The 13,553-nt window shown below is 43.9% G+C and overlaps 1 long non-coding RNA gene across 1 annotated transcript; it reads left to right on the top strand.

Annotated features, from left to right (window-relative positions):
• Positions 1–1,111: 1,111 nt before the first annotated feature.
• On the top strand, positions 1,112–8,879 carry LOC138750995 (uncharacterized). The gene is made up of 2 exons (XR_011349660.1): positions 1,112–2,739; positions 8,557–8,879. It is a non-coding gene; the product is annotated as an uncharacterized lncRNA (long non-coding RNA).
• The last annotated feature ends 4,674 nt before the right edge of the window (positions 8,880–13,553 follow it).

The raw sequence follows: 13,553 nt of genomic DNA, 5'->3' as shown, positions 1-13,553 counted from the left end.
AAACATTACATTTTAAACACATGGTGTAAGGGATACTTGAATGTGAGGAGTCAAGCAAGTGCTAAATAAGGATGAAGTATAATGGGTTAACTTAAGGATAAGGGATACTGGAATGTGAGGAATCAAGCAAGTGCTCATTAGAAATGAAGTTTTATGGGTTAAATCAGGGTGAAGGGATGCTGGAATGGGAGGAAGGGTTAGGAAGGGTTATAAAAGTATAATAAAATAAGTATCTTCAAAACAGGATAGCAAGTAAATAGCTTTAGCAAGTCTTGGGGATTGGTTAATGAGTAAAGAACAAATTCATGATATTTCCTGGCTAACAAGTTTGCAGATAGGCACATAAACTGATAAGAAGTTAGAATCCACGTGGGTGGAACTACCTAATGCTAAACCAATGCAGGAGGCAGAAGAATGTTAGGGGGAAGGTATCTCTGTACTGAAATGAAATGTATAAAAGTTGGGTCTGCCTCAGTATCTGTGTGTATTCCCAGGGTAAGGGGAAGCACCCAACTTTGCATTGTTGTAATAGTATAATAAAGATCTTTGTTCTCAATTTTGTCTCGAGCAAATTCTGTGAAGATACTTCTGCTTCCCACACGGTAAGTCAGGATCAGAAGGGGAGGAACATTATTGTTCAAGTGACACAACTTTAAAAAATATCATCTATCTTGATGAAGAATGTGATCCTACATCAGGAAAAACGGATGGAATCAGACACATTCTATGAGCATTGGGAAGCAAAGAAAAATGGATTGGTTTTCCATCCCTTCCGAAGCGACCCGACTTGCGACCGTCATGGAGCCCGAATGATCAGTCAGATTCCAAAACGGTCGCAAGTCGGAGATTTCCCCCGTGTGAGGAGCCCTGAAGTCTAAGAGCCTATTTTTAACATCAAATGATTTTCCAAATGAGAACAGAGACATGTGCGGATTGAGTTTGTAACTCAGTGTCTCGGGGTCCATCGGCTGGGGGCAGCCATCTTAATTTCTGTGCGCATGCGCGAGTCATCAGTTCGCGCTTGCGCTAAGCTTTCGCTTTGTGGCCGTCATTTGGCACATGTGTATCAGCCGCACATGCGCAAACCGAACGCCAAGTGGCGAACCCATCGCGCATGCGCCAACCAAAGACGTTCCAATCTCCTTCTTACCCCTCTCCCGCCCCCTCCCGCTGCCAGTTACCCCGCGGCCTCCGGCCTCGCACCGACGCCTCAGCTCCACCCAAACACCCTGTCGGTACCAGCCTCTCACGGGTGGGTCCCATCGGGCTGTGGGTCGCCCGCTTTCCCTGGACCGCGCGGCTGAGGAAGGTCCTGGCGCCGCCGCTAACTTCTTCCCGTTAGACCCGCTGTGACGCGACGGACCCCGAGCAGAAGACGCCACCGCCAACTTCCCGCCTCCTCACAGCAAGAGCCAATCAGCACGCGAACACGCCCATCAATCTAACCCTACTTCAGCTTCCAATTCAATAGCGGCCTCACCGAATCAGCCCATTGGCTTGTGCAACTGAAGCAACCAATCAGCGAGCGATACAACACAGCCACACCCAATCAGCATCGCAAGACAGAAAAGAGAGGCAGTCGAAGGAGCAGGAGACCCTTCGGCCCTTCCACTTACTACTACCCCAACTATCAAATCATTGGGAAACACAGGATCACTTTGTGCTGGCTCCTGGATTCCTCTGATCTCAAGAAATACATTGTACCCCAACTACAAGGGAGACTATTTATTATCAATCACTCCTTCATCTTTATTACTGCTTCCAATTTAATAGAGGACATAAGTGTTGTGTCAGCCAGCTGGACCGCCTCGGGGAACCTCATGGAGCAAGCAATCATGGTGAGAAGGCCCCGTGGGAGGCCGGTAGTGACCCTACAATGTCAATGTAGACGTGGCTGAAACTATGTGGTGCTGACTTGAATGTCTGGGGGTGATGCCTTCACGTATGTCTGCATTTTGGTCATCTGGCAGAGTGTGCAGGTCTTGGCCCAGTGACAATCTGTTTCCGGAGTCTCTGCAAGACAAACCTACTGACCACCATTTTGACAGGACTGATGGCTGGGTGCGTTAGGTTGTGCATCTCATCAAAAACTGTCATCTCCATGCTGCCGGCATGATGAGGCAGGGTTTGCCATTGAAATGTCGCAGAGGAATGTCTACTTATCAGGGTCGATGGCAACATCCTCCAGCCTGAGCCTTGAAACTGCTGTGCTGCATGCAAGGATCTCAGGGTCTTCCTGCCATCACCTGCCGAGGGCGAAATAGTCTATTCCCTGGGACAGGGCCTGGACAGACTTGATTGCGAGGTGAGGTAGTGCGTCACCCACGATGTGTTGAATGTCTGTCGTGAACTCAGACTCATATGAGAGGAGTCGCTGCTGCCTGGCCGACCACGGGTCCAACACTTTATTGAAGGCAAAAGTTAACGGCTTCTGGTCCATGAAGACTCTGAATTGTCTACCGTCCAAAAAATACCTGAGTGCCTGACAGCCAGGTACAGCACCAATTGCTCTCAACCAAAGGTGCTGTAGTTGAGTTCAGGTGGCCAGAGGTGTCTGCTAAAGAAGGCCAGGGGCTGCCATTGCCCTTCGATGAATTGCTCCAGTGTGCCTCGTACTGGTGTGCTGGAAGCATCTACTGTGAGAATTTGGGTGTTTCTAGCCTGGTGTGTACCAGAAGGGTGGTGTTGGCCAGTGCGTCCTTGGCCTTCAGGAACCCCTCCAAATCCTCATTGTCCCAGGTAATGTCTTTACCTTTCTCCACAAGATGCGGGCCACTAACGATATGAATCGTTGATAAAAATTAATCGTACCGGTGAATTCCTGCAACCCCTTCACTGTGGGGGGAGGTTTGTGGAAGTACAGAACAGCCTCTACCTTTTTAAGCAGGGGTTTAGTTATGTGCCTATTGATTTGACGCCCCAAGAAGTTGAAAGTTTCCAGCCTGAACTGGCACTAAGCAAGATTTATAGTTAGTCCAAATTCCTGCAGACGGGCGCACAGTCACCTTAGATGGTCTCTGTTTAGCTTCATTGCCACCACTTTGACACCTTGTGGTTACTGCCACCCTCTGCTGTTGGAGAATATCCTCCTTGGTCTCAGTCCCTCAATGTGACTAAGAACCCCTGAAAAGCACCTAATGTTTGGCCTTCATCACCACTCCTGGCAAGGCATTCCTGGCTCCCACAACTCTGGGTAGATACCCCTGATATCTACCCTAAACCTTCCTCCCTTTGCTTTGGGCAAATTTCATCATGTTTGCTACCCCCATCTGGATTTCAGGCAGACCAAAGGGCATCTTTCACCGAGTTTCTGGTCTTCCAGCAGCTCTGGATGCTCTGCTCAGGGAACCACCCCTATGTATCCCATCGAATCCTAGACTCTCTATGTCAGCAATTCTCTGCTGACCATTGCCTGATGCCCTTTTGGTCAAAATTGTTTGTCAATGAAACCATTCCCAGGAAGGTGATGTGGCAAAGTCCTGCTGACTGGGACATTGTGTGGTACCAGGGCCAGACAAATCTTTCGCAACACCTGAACCAGGTAGAACCTCAGCACATAGCAGCTTTTGGTGCCCTTGCTCTTTGGTTCCACGCACAGCCACACACAATCATGGCCATGCCGGTTACACTCTTGCCCCCATTGATTGATGACGAACATGGTCCTTCTCCAGACTCTACCCATTTTGGACCCCCACATGAAGAGGAAGACTGTTTTGGGAATTGCCAGGGTGAAGGTGTGGGGATGGGCCACACCTGCCCCACGTGCAGCAGTACCGAGAGTTCCTTGCACCTTGCACCTTGCACCTGGCACCTGGTTATCAGATTTTCGCCGATTGATAGAGTTGGGCATCTCTGTGGTTCTCGCTGTCTCCTGGATATGGGGGTGTCTGTACTGCTCCTGGTCTCCTGGAGCTGGGGGTCTCCAAAGTGCTCACCATCTCCTTGAGTTGGTGTATTTTTCTCCACCAGCCCCACATGACAACCAAGACCCCTGGATGGAGGGCAGAGGCACAGAGAGATCAGAGCGAACACGGGTAGTTTCAACAAGTTGGGGTCAATCCAGGTGCCTGGTAACGGGAGGAAACCAAGGGGGAAGGAGGATGCAGGTCATTCGATAGCAGGACATTGCGAGAGAGTGGATTCCTCGGACTCTTGAGGAGGGAAGGCGCTGGTTGATCCATCGGTTTAGGGGGGGAAGGGTATAGACATGGCAGCTGACTGGAATTGTCAGCGGGGTACTGAGACCTGGTGGAGGAGGGGAAGGAGGGTGCAGTTGTATTCCGACGAGAGGGTGCTAAGGGAGAGGCAACATGGGTGGAACCTCAAGACAAGGGTCCCCTGATTGTTTGCAGGAATGGGATTTGTGAAAAGACTCATAGATATCCAGCACAGAGCATCTTTGTCACCCTGCCATCAGGAAGGAGATGTGGAGGTATAAAAGCAGAGCAGCCAGGCAGGGAAATAGCTTCTTCTCACAGGCCGTGAGATTGACAAGGCAACATGAGCTGGATGGGAGCAAAGAATGAAAAAGGGGAGAGGAATATGGACTGATTACAACAGCCTAGCCAGCAGGAGAGAGGGGCCGAAGGGCCTGTTTGTGTGTTGTCTATCTGGACCAGCCTTTTGTGTTCAAGCTTTAAAAAGCCAACCCATTTTTAAATTTAATAACAATGGTACAGAATGAATCAAGAGACAAGACGTCTGTCCAGCAGCGAGCATCGAAGGCACTTCCTGAAATGGAGGCTCTGGAACCACAGGGAGGTTCTGGCTGCAATGAGGCCTTGCTTCTTCTGCAAGGAGGAGAGGAGAGGCAGGGGAAATGCAGGGGAACAGGTGGTGAGGGAGGGGATAGGGATGCCTTCCTCCATTCACCTCCCATTTCCTCTACTCCGTAGCCCTCCTCATTCCCCTGCCCGTTCCCCTCCCCAACCCCTCAACACCTGGACTGGTCCCAACATCCGAAGCGAGGCAACGACTGCACACTTGTAATAGGTTGTCGCGGCGCCGGTAGCAGGTTCTCCACCTCCCCCGACTGAGACATTGGTTGGAGTCTAGAAGTTCTTCTTCTTGCTGAGAGATATTTCCACCCCTCAGAGAGTCTCAAATCTCAGCAGTGGGACCATGGCTTATATTACCCAAAAGTTTGTTTACTTATAGCTTATCTCTTTGAATAACTGATTTAATTATCTTCAAGGTCTCCTGACAGTCTGTGACCAACAAAAGACAACTGCATCTCTGGGCCTCATGGTGGAATTTAGATCATGTCTTCTGATTCACATGTATACATTCTTGCATAAGCTGGTCGAAATCCTCCATTACAATTCCATAGAATGAATTTGTGATGTGATTTATAACCACTCTCTAACCTTGTTATGTGAGTGAGTCCCACATTCTGAACTTGTTATATCAGTGAGATCGACACTGAAAATGTTATGAGAGTGAGTTCCACAGTATAATCTTGTTTTCTTAGTGAATCCCACATTGTTAACGTTATGTTAGTGAGTCCCACAGTGTAAACTTGTTATGTGAGTTATTTTCGCAGTGTGACCTGGTGATGTGACTGTGTCCCACAGTTTGACATTGTTGTGTCAGTGAGTTCGATATTGAAAATGTAATGTTAGTGAGTTCCAGAGTGTAACCTGGTTATTACACTAACCTTGCTCTGTGAATCAGTTTAAAGTGTTACATTGTTATGGAAGTGAATTCCTCAGTGTCGTCCTTGTTTAGTTAATGAGTCTCAGAGTGTAACATTGGTATGTGAGTGAGTTCGACAGTATGACCTTGTTATGTGCAAGATTCCCACAGTGTAAACTTGTTATGTGAGTGAGTTCCACAGTATAAACTTGCTATGTAGTGAGTTCCACAGAAACTGTAGAAGAAAAACTAGTTGTGAATTCCTTCTTCACTGCTGCAATGTGGAACGCTGGTCAATCGTTCCAGACTGTTGAGTTGAAGTGAATGAATAAACTCCCCTGGATCACGTGATCTCTATTGCCAAATCAGCTTCCTGTAGATCTTTTCAAATCCAACTGCCTGAGTCACCTGACTCCAGGTGCTGCTTTCAGATAAAATCCTTGCTGACATCTGATAAATGATTGATGTATAAAGAATTATACTGAACCAATTTATTTCTTACATTGAGATCCTTATATGGATCTGCCCATATTAGCCAATCATATACAATATTCAGATCCATTACCCACCTTTATCTTGACTCATGAACTCCTCATTTAAAAGTTCCTACTTATAATAAACAGGACATCAGAGAAGTAAATTTTTTAACAATTCGTCTTTATAAGGAATTTCTATTTCAGTACAACATAGTTGGTCCAAACTTATCCTTCAAATATGCTCTTCATTGGAAATAGAAAAAAAGATTGCTATGAGTTATACGATATTTATTTCTCAATTGCTCAAAGGACATTAATTGACCCCTTTCATAACAATCCTCCACGTTTATAATCTCCTTACGAAACCAACTATCCAGAAATTGATGATCCTTTGAAAAAGAAATGCGGATTTTGAATCAAAGCTATTCTGGGTGATGTACATCCACTTACACCAATTTCATCATTTATTTTATTCCATATATTAATCAAATGTTTCAACAATGGTGTATCTTTATCACCAACCATTAATTTCAATTCCCACTTTTATATAAATTCTTCTGCTTTTCACTCTCCTATTTTATTTGATTCTATTTTAACCCTTTCAAAAAAGAACCAAGAAATCTCATTTGAGCTGCTCGATACTAATTTTTTAAATGAGGAAGCTGTAATTCTGTCAATGTAGAATTTGCATTGAGAGAAACGCAGCGGTCTTTAGCGATCTTATTGAATTGGTTAAAATGGCATAACATGAGAGCAAATATTCCGGAGGAGTGTGGGCCACGTAACATGGGATTCACTCGGAAATGGGTTCACATAACATAAAACCATGATGCAGAAGAGGTTGTCTTGGTCTTCCGCATGATATAAATCACAAGATATAGGAGCAGAAGTAGGTCCATCGAGTCTATTCCACCATTCTTCCACTCAGCCCCACTGCCCAACTTTCTCCCCTTAACCCATAATTACTTGACTAATCAAATACCTGTCAATTTCTTCCTTAAATAAACCCAATGACCTCAGTTCCACAGATTCACGACCCACTGACAAAATTTGTTTTAAATCGACACCCTTTTATCCTGAAATTATGCTCTCTTGTTCTAGAATTCCCTACCATGGGAAACATCTTTGCCATATGTACTCTGCTCAGGCCATCCAGCATTTGAAATGCCTCTGAGGTCCCCCTTATCCTTCTGTACTCCAACTAGTACAGTCAAAGTGTCAACAAATGTTCCTCATACACTAACCCTTTCATTCCTGATATCATTCCAGTAAATCATCTCTGAACCTTCCCCAACACCAGCACATCTTTTCTCAAATACGGCACCCAAAACTCTAAATCTGATTGAATGGAAAGGTAATTCTCCAACGACACATAAACAACAATTAAATGATATTATGTCTGTTGAAATTTACAAAAAATTATTAAAGAGTCAAATAATAACTTTCAAAAGATGCCGGAGCCCATTTATGGACAATTATCATAACCTGAAGCTTGGTGCTGTGTTACGAGAACAGAGGATCCCCAAACCCAGCAGCAATAGATATTCACCAAGACAAATGGTTACATAAACAAGAGTTGATTTTAATTATCTTTAAACATGAAAACAGAATTACACTTTAACTGATCACTATTTTACTACTTGAATTTACTTTATCTAACTTAGCCCCCTTCTAATTCTAAGTGCACGTGTGTGTAATATGTCTGTAAGTTCAGAAAAGTTATTAGGTTCACAGTTCAATCTCACTTCTCATTCCTCCAAGTTCACTGGTTGCAGGCCATTCTTATACTGTGTATAGAATTTAACATATATAAAGTTCACCAGGCTTTGGTGCTCTAAAGGTGAATGATTACCACTCGGAAGGTTCTTGTTGGTTTTCAGAGAGAGTTGTTCAGGGAAGCATTAGTGTTTTTTTTGACAACGTACCAGCATCTGAAGTCCGTTATCTCTTCAGAAAAGCTCTGATAGCTTAAGAATGGAGCAGAGCTGAGCCGGGACTTTTCAGGTATTTAAGGGAGTGTGTAGGCAGGGTTTGTTCTGGACCAACAATCTCACCAAATGACTCTGCTTGAAATCAAGATTCAAACCATTTTGAGGAATACAACAGGAATGGTTCAACAAGAACCTGGTGTTCTCTGATGAGTTTTCTTTCAATAGTGGAAATGATTTTTTTTTAAAAGCCCGTTAATTTTCCTGATACAGATCTTTGTGTTTAACTTTCAGGTTGCTATCTGTTGTTAACTTGGAGGCCTTTAATGGGGTGACTGGGTGGAATCTTTGCTTTAACCAAGCAGTTCTATGCAATTTTCCAGCTGTAGGATGAGGTGCAGTTCCTTGCAAGTTTAGCAAGTGGGATTATGATGTAAAACTGCAAGTCACAGCGCCATTTTTGTTTTTGAAAATGCAAATATGAAAATTTTAACTTTGGTCTCCTTGGTTTGCTTAAGTTTACAGAGGGGATGTTGGGTCAAGCTGAGAAGACAGTGTTGGATGATTTGGCGAATCTGCAGGGCAAAACAGAAAGTACAAAACAAGGGACTGAAAAAATAATGAAGCAGACTGAAGAGCTGTTGCAACCAAACCCAAGTAAAGAATTTAATTTTGTGCAGCGTACTTTAGAGACCAAACAATTTCGGCTTTTAGTGGTGACCTATTTAAATGAACAAAATCTTATTAGAATTGAAGTTTATGGAATGTTCAGAAGTTGCCACAAAAAGAAATGAGCATATAAATTAGATATTGTAATTAAGATAAATGAACAATACAATGAGCATGGTGTCACAGTATCTTCCTCACTCTACCATACATTACCGTTAAAATTTCTCCCCAATATGAACCGATGTCAAAGTATATACCAGAATTTATCATACCACACTGTTAAACCTTCTCCGCATTGTGAATCCGGTGTCACAGTATCTGCCTCAGTCCTCCGTACATCACCATTAAACCTCTCCCCAATGTGAACCTGGTGTCACTTTATCTGCCACAGTTTATTTTACATCACCATTAAACCTCCTTCTTACTGTGAACCCAGTGTCACAATATCTTCCTCAGTCATCAATACATCAGCATTAAACCTCTACCCACTGTGAATCTGGTGTCACTTTATCTGCCACAGTTTATTTTTTTAATCACCATTAAACCATATTCCCACAGTAAACCTAGTTTCACAGTGTCTGCCGCAGTTTATTGTATATCATTTTTAAACCATCTCATTACTGAAAATGCGGAGTAACAGTATCTGACTCAGTCTACCGTACATCAACGTTAAACCTTATACCCACTGTGCACCTGGTGTCACAGTATCTGACACAGTTTATAGTATATCACTGTTAAACCTTCTCACTACTGTAAACTCGGTGTCACTGTATCTGCCAAAGTCTACTGTACATGAACGTTAAATTTTCTCCCCACTGTAAACCTGGTGTCACAGTATCTGACACAGTTTATCGGACATTACTGTTCAACGTTCTCACTGCTGTGAACCCAGTGTCACAATAACTGTCTCAGTCTCCCGTACATCATCGATGAACCTTCTCCAACTGTGAACATGGTGTCACTGTATCTGCCTCAGTCTTCCGTACATGACCATTAAATTTTCTCCCAACTGTGAACCTGGTGTCACTGTATCTGCCTCAGTCCTACCATACGTCACTGTTAAACCTTCTATCTTCTGTACACCTGGTGTCACATTATCTACCTCAACATACCATACATCACCGTTAAACCTTCTCCCCACTGTACTCCTGGTGTCACATTATCTACCTCAACATACCATACATCACCGTTAAACCTTATTCCCATGTGAACCTGGTGTTACAGTATCTGACACATTTCATAGTATATGACTGTTAAACCTTCCCACGAATGTAAATCCTATTATAAAATAATGCTCCCCTTCTAAATCTCGCAGTATTCTAATCCCCACCTATTTAAAATATTCCAAAAAAAAGAGAAAAATCAATCCCCAAACGAGCTACTCAAAAGTAGTAGCTACCTAAAAATCTGGGTGTGGTAAAGTCCACAAGTGGCAGGTGACTAAAGGACTCAGTGTCACCCACTCCCCCAGTCAGACTTTCACAAAGTATTGAAACAAAAACATTCAACCCAGTGATTCCAGTCCCAATGATTGTTCCGGATCTTCAATATCGAGAAGACTTTGCGTCAATTCAACTTTTTCATATTCTTTCCATATTTTCCAATCTTCCCATTTCCATTACCATTGACCCTTCTCTTCGGTGACATTGGTGACGATCGCCCATTTCCTTGCATGCATCATGGTCATTTTCAAAAAACTGAGATTGAAAATTCCCATAAAAAGCTTTCAATACTGCCGAGTAGTGAAAAGCAAATTTATATCCCTTTCTCCACAATACTTTTTAAGCCGAATTAAATTCTCAGCATCTTCTGATAATTTCTTGACTCAGATCTGCATTAAAAAAAAACCCTATTATTTTGAACCATCGTTGGAGCCTGATTTTGCCGTGCTTTCTGCACCGCCAATTGGAATATCATCTTCCTGTCTTGATATTTAAAACAGCAAATAAAAACTGCTGGTGGTAATTGGCCTGGAAATGGTTTCTTCCTTAACACTCTATTTGCTCGATCTAATTCCAGTCCATCCGGAAAGAATTCCCAGCCCAACACTTCCAGGATCCATTTCTTAAAAAACTTCACCGGATCCGAACCTTCCATATCTTCCAGAAGACCAACTATCTTAACATTATTTATTCGACTTTGGTTTTCCAATGAGTCAAATTTCTTCAATAATTCCTTCTTCTGAATCCCCCAATCTACAAAAGGATCTTCCACTTTTTCCATTTTTTATCTATGACGCTCCACTTGACTCTTGCATTCAAGAAACCCTCCTCAATCTTTTTAAAATGATCTTGCACAGTATCCACTGATCGTGTCCATCTCGTAACATCACACTTAACTGCATTAATATCTTCCAGAAGAGTTACTTCTTCACAAACAGAGTTCATTTTAGTTTTCATTTCCGAAAATCCTTGAGTCATCTGATGAGACATCTGCATTGACATATTTGACATATCGTCCATGAGCTGAGCAATCCCTTCCAGAATTGGAAACACAGAATCCAGTCCAGGATCGATCACCTCCCTTGAGGCCGACCTTCTTTTCCCTCAGTCCTGAGTTCTTCAAACTCTAATGAAGTTGCGCTTTCTTCTTCCTCCAAAGCAGTAGGTCCTCTTCCAGTGCGGCTGCAGGTCTGGACACCCAACGACAGTGTGCCAACCGCATCAGCTCACCGTCGCTTGGGCTCCCCCACAGCCCACACCTTCTCCAAAGGTCCGTGGACCCTTGACGCATTGCGCTTGCCCGGTAGGTCTACCCATACGCAGGTGCGTCATCCCCGGACCACCAGGCAATGCTGTGGGCTCGCGGGCCTGTCATGCGCCCGGGTTCACGAATACACGATTCGAAATTGGGCAAACTCAATGCTAAACTGGCGTAATACTTAGCTGGGCAGGAGTTCTCTGAGGCTTGGAGACTCCAGTCGACAATTCTGTTGCTTCAACTTGATAGGTAGGCCTCAATTCTTTAACACTTTTGTAAGGTAATTTCTTCTGTAACTGAGTTTTCGATTTTTTTCACATTTGCAGCCGTTTTGATAGTTCACTATTCCAACGTCTATGAACAGTATTTTAATCACTTTTACAACTTTAAAAATTGACCATTTTATAGTCTAACTGGGGAAGGTGGCTTTTTGTCACAGTAGCTGACACAGTTTGGAGTAAATCACTGTTAAAGCTTCACATTACTCTGAATGCTGTCTCACAGTTTCTGCCTCAGTCTACCGTTCATCAACATTAAACCTTCTCCCCCTGTTAACTTGGTGTGAAAGTTACTTTTTTAAGTTTACCACACATCACCATTAAACCTTCTACCCACTGTAAACCTGGTGTCACAGTATCTGACATCACTGTTAAACCTTCTCACCACTGTGAAAACTTTCTCACAGTTTCTACCTCAGTTTAATGTACATCTACTTTAAACCTTCTCCCCCTGTGAAGCTGGTGTTACAGTATCTGCCTCAGTTTCCCATAGATTACCAGTAAATCTTCTCCCCATTGTGAGACCAGTTTTACTGTATCTGCCACAGTTTATCGTACATCACTATTATACCTTCTCATTACTGTGAAATCGGTGTTACAGTGTCTGCCAAAGTCTACCGTACATCACCAGTAAACCTTCTCCCCAATGTGAGCTTGGTGTTACTGTATCTACCACAATTTCTTGTAAATCACCGTTAAACATTCTCCCTTTTGTGAACCTGGTGTCACTATATTCGCCAAAGGTTATCGTACAGCTCTGTTAAACATATTCCCCACTATTAACCCGGTGTCACAGTAACTGCCTCAGTTACCCATACATCACCAATAAACCTTCTTCCCAGTCTGAGCCCAGTATCAACGTATCTACGTAGTCTCCCTTACATCACCATTAACCTCTTCCCCATTGTCAACCAGGTTTCACAGTATCTGCCACAGTTTATTGTAGATCATTTTTAAACCTTCTCACTACTGTAAACCCAGAGTCACCTTATTCTACTGTACATCTCTGTTAAACCTTCTCAGTACTGTAAACACGGTGTCACACTATCTACCAAAGTCTACGGTATATCACCGTTAAATATTCTCCCCATTGTGAACCTGGTGTAACAGAATCTGATACAGTTTATTGAACATTACTGTTAAACCCGCTGGATAAGTTCCAGATAGCAAAAGAGTAGTTCTCGCATCTGCAGGAACTGGGGATCATTCGACGCTCCGACAGTCCTTGGGCTTCACTGCTCCACCTGGTCACGAAAGCCTCCTGTGGCTGGCATCTCTGCAGAGATTATCGATGGCTTAATGACATGACAATACCTGACCGTTACCCCATCCCTCACATTCAGGACTTTACAGCCAATCTGCATGGCGCGAGGGTATTCACCAAGGTCGACCTGGTGTGCGTGCATCATCAAATCCCATTGCACCCGAGGACATCCCCAAAATGACCATCATCACCCCCTTCGGCTTGTTCAAATTTCTACGCATGCCTTTTGGGCTCAAGAAAACCGCCCAGAGCTTCCAGCACCTCATGGATAAGGTGCACAGGGATTTTAATTTTGTGTTCATTTATCTGGATGACATTCTTGTCGCCAGCAGAGACTGGGCACAACACAAGTCTCACCTGCACACCCTCTTCTCCCGACTGCCTAAATTCGGCCTAATGATCAACCCAGCCAAATGCCAGTTTGGAAAAGAGTCCATGCAGTTCCCGAGCCATCACGACCGAAGGAGCTACACCAGCTGCTATGAAGGTCACTGTAATCAGAGAGTTTCCACGCCCAGACAACCTCAAGGAGCTACAAGAGTTTGCAGGTATGGTCAACTTCTATAACCGATTCATTCCAGCCGTTGCACACATCATGCAGCCA

This window comes from Narcine bancroftii, unplaced genomic scaffold (genome assembly GCF_036971445.1).
Source record: "Narcine bancroftii isolate sNarBan1 unplaced genomic scaffold, sNarBan1.hap1 Scaffold_56, whole genome shotgun sequence".
Lineage (NCBI taxonomy): Eukaryota > Metazoa > Chordata > Chondrichthyes > Torpediniformes > Narcinidae > Narcine > Narcine bancroftii.
This window is presented reverse-complemented; position numbering and strand designations above follow the sequence as displayed.